This window comes from Haematobia irritans, chromosome 3, assembly GCF_050003625.1.
Source record: "Haematobia irritans isolate KBUSLIRL chromosome 3, ASM5000362v1, whole genome shotgun sequence".
NCBI classification, from domain to species: Eukaryota; Metazoa; Arthropoda; class Insecta; order Diptera; family Muscidae; genus Haematobia; species Haematobia irritans.
In genome coordinates this window covers 135413847-135417838 of record NC_134399.1, presented here as the reverse complement: position 1 = coordinate 135417838, position 3992 = coordinate 135413847, and the positions used below count along the sequence as shown (strand labels likewise).

The window sequence follows — 3992 nt, the reverse complement described above, 5'->3', positions numbered from 1 at the left end:
GAAATCGAATTCTCTTCCATTAACAAGAAGTTTAATTCTATGTGCTTTGTACTTAAGAGAGTTTATATTGTTTATAGCATTACACATTTCATAATCTTCTCTCTCTTCTTCGTTGTCTTCAATTAAGCTCTTAATTCCACCTTGTTTCATTCTCTTTCTGCAATTCCTTTGAATGTGTGCTTTTAATTTAGCCACAATTTCATCAAATTGAAAATCATTTTCAGTGCGCGGCGCAGTTAATGATACTATTATTTTGTATAGATCTGAACCACCAATGCTGCACAGATAACCCACTTTTTCATCATCTTTTACTCCATTTAACTTTAATATATGATGAAGTCTCCGGATATATAAATCAAAGTCTTCACCCAAAACGAATGGCTCCGTTGAGCCAACAATAGGCTTCATGTCGGTTTTAATTCTCGTCGCCAATCCCGTGTAAAAATTGGAGGATCCAATCCTATCTAATAATATCAAATTGGGTCTAATTGGATCTGTTCAGATATTGGTTCAGACATAATTAGATATGCACAGATATGCTATATATGGTGCTAGATCTGGTTAGATATAATTGCAGATCTCATCATATATAGTATAATATCTAATTATATCTGGCATATCTAATAATATATGCTTGGATAGGACCATATATAGCACTATATCTAATAAGATATGGTAGATATAACATCATATCTGACTATATATGGGGTTAAATACGGTCCAAAATATAAAAAAAATCATGAACAAGTTAAAAAGATTTTTGAAATACACGTCTAAACCTCAATGCCATTATGTCAAATGTCAACGCCGTCAGGGGCATCACTTCTAAACAAATTTAACGCCAGACTAGCTGAGAAAATTAAGAAATTTAATATAATTGTTTTAAATGTGTTCCTTTGATAAAGGTTATATCGTTTCCTTTATTGCGGAGATTAAGGTAAGTAGATTGTATTTGTTATTTCCTTAGTAGTCATTTTCATATTGTTTTACTATTTTCTAGATTTGGAAAAAAAGGAAACCTCAGTGGTGTACTGGTTAACATGCCCGCCTTGCATTCAAAAGGTCACGGGTTCAATCCCAGTTCCGACCAACACCAAAAATTATTTCGGCGGTGGATTATCTCCTCGCAGTAATGTTGGTGACATTTCTGCTTCAAAAATTCTCTAAGTTGTTTCAGCGCAACGTGAAATGCCGATAGGACTCGATTATAGCAAGGAGGTCCCATGTTATTGAGCTAATTATTGAATCGAGCAGCAGTCAGTGATAAGTGAGATGTTGATCACTGTGATGTCATCATGGTCTGAATAGTATGTATGAGCCTATACCTAACCTAATCCCGAATACACTTTAAATGTGAGTATTAAAAGCAACATAAAATTATATGGCAATTTTTATTGCAACTTAAAGAAGAATGATCCAAAACAATACTAATACTTGCTTACATAGTTAAATATATTCCCATATTTGTTTATTCCTATATTTGTTTAATAATTGTTTTTTTACTTAATTTCATTGCAGATTGCCTTAACGCTGTAATACTTTAGTCGCGTTTCTAAGTCCAAAGCAGAAGAAACAAACGAAAAAACCCTTGGACAACACTCTAACTCAACTGTCAATACTCTTAAATAGCTTTGATGGATCAATTTAAATTAAACATATTTATTATGCACATACTTTTTGTCTGTATTATTAAATAAAACAATTGATCTCATTTTATATACAAATTATGGGCTTTTATGTGTTGAAAGATCTCGAAAGATACAATTGTATCAAATAATATACAATTATATCAAATTAGATCTGATTAGATGTGTCTCATTTTTGAGATCTGATCAGATCCAATTTCATAGTATTTAGATCTGACCAGATATAACCATTTTTCGGATCTGCTCAGATCTGACCATATCTTGGCTCAGATCTAACCATATCAAATCAGATCCCCCAATTTTTACACGGGATGTTACATTTAAACACGATAGAAGCTGGTTGCAGACTGATTTTATTCAACAACGAGAATTACAATGTAGGTGTCTTACATGCTATAGTTCATAAGCGATTAGTATAAGAGAATATTACATATGGTCATTAATCGTATACATATTCTAATACATAACATTCTATAGAAATAAAATTTTGCCAAAATTTTCTATAGAAATAAAATTTGACAAAATTTTCTATAGGAATAAAATTTCGACAAAATTTTCTATAGAAATACAATTTTGACTAAATTTTCTATAGAAATAAAAATTTGCAAGATTATTTTTGCTCGAGTGGCAAGCATGATTATGAACAGATATGGACCAATTTTTGTGGGATTGGGGATCGGCTAGGTTAAAGGTTAGGTTAAAGTGGCAGCCCGATTAAGATTCAGGCTCACTTAGACTATTCAGTCCATTGTGATTGTGTGGGGATCGGCTAAATATATCTATAGACCGATATGGACCAATTTTGGCATGGTTATTAGCGGCCATATATTAACACCACGTTGCAAATTTCAACCGGATCGGATGAATTTTGCTCGTCCAAGTGGCTCCGGAGTTCAAATCTGGGGATCGGTTTATATAGGGGCTATATATAATTATGGACTGATATGGACCAATTTTTGAATGGTTCTTACAGACTATATACTAATACCATGTACCATATTTCAGCCGGATCGGATGAAATTTGCTTCTCTTAGAGGATCCGCAAACCAAATCTGGGAATCGGTTTATATGGGGGCTATATATAATTATGGACCGATATTGACCAATTTTTGCATGGTTGTTAGAGACCATATACTAACACCACGTACCAAATTTCAACCGGATCGGATGAATTTTGCTTCTCTAAGAGGCTCCGGAGTTCAAATCTGGAGATCGGTTTATATGGGGGCTAATACAATTATGTACCGATATGGACCAATTTTTGCATGGGTGTTATAGACCATATACTAATACCCATTAGCGTAGCTAGACAATTTTCCTAGGGGGGCTATAGCCCCCCTAGCTAAAACTTTATAGACTGAACCAGGGCTGTGGAGTCGGAGTCGGAGTCTTGGAGTCGGAGTCTGAAGATTTTGCTGGAGTCGGAGTCGGAGTCGGAGTCGGAGTCGTAAAAATTTTGCTCGACTCCGACTCCGGCTAAACCAAATTTTTTAAAACACTTCACATATTTGTAACTAAGCAAGTTTTTACGCAAATTAGTTTCCATTGCGTTATTCATTCGATCAATGTACAGCATGATTGTAAATGAAAATCAACTTCCAATTACGGCTATCTTTTTATGTTTTCTGGAATGTTTGACTAGCAGATGGGCTGGATCGATCCATTTTAATGCCCATATTAATTTATTTGAAATGTTTCGAACAATCGATATTATTTTTATTTTATTTTAAGGCAATATACATATGTGGAATATTGGCAGAAAATTTTTTCAAAGTTGTTTTTATAGAAAATTTTGTCAAAATGTTATTTCTATAAAAAGTTTTGTCAAAATTTTATTTCTATAGCAAATTTTGTCAAAATTTTAATTCTATAAAAATTTTATTCAAAATTTTATTACTATAGAAATATTTTTATACCCTGCTCCACACTCTGGAACAGGGTATTATAAGTTAGTGCATATGTTTGCAACACCCAGAAGGAGACGAGATAGATACATGGTGTCTTTGGCAAAAATGCTCAGGGTGGGCTCTTGAGTCGATATAGCGATGTCCGTCTGTCCGTCTGTCCGTGAACACATTTTCGTAATCAAAGTCTAGGTCGCAGTTTTAGTCCAATCGGCTTCAAATTTGGTACAAGTATGTGTTTTGGCTCAGAATAGATCCCTATTGATTTTGGAAGAAATCGGTTCAGATTTAGATATAGCTCCCATATATACAGTTTGTCAAGAAAGTGTTTTGACAATGGGATAAAAATTATGTTTTGTTCCAAAATTAAATATAATGAAATTTAAAAAAAAAAATTTTATTATGTATTTTGGAAAGCATACATACGTACACAGAATTAAAA

The 3992-nt window shown here is 33.4% G+C and overlaps 1 long non-coding RNA gene across 2 annotated transcripts; it reads left to right on the top strand.

Moving 5' to 3' along the window:
* Positions 1-458: 458 nt before the first annotated feature.
* LOC142229701 (uncharacterized) lies at positions 459-1724 on the top strand. 2 transcript variants are annotated; one of them, XR_012720470.1, is made up of 3 exons: positions 459-937; positions 1001-1353; positions 1519-1724. It is a non-coding gene; the product is annotated as an uncharacterized LOC142229701 (long non-coding RNA). The 2 variants fall into 2 exon arrangements; XR_012720469.1 differs by having other exon boundaries at positions 459-1353.
* Positions 1725-3992: the final 2268 nt, after the last annotated feature.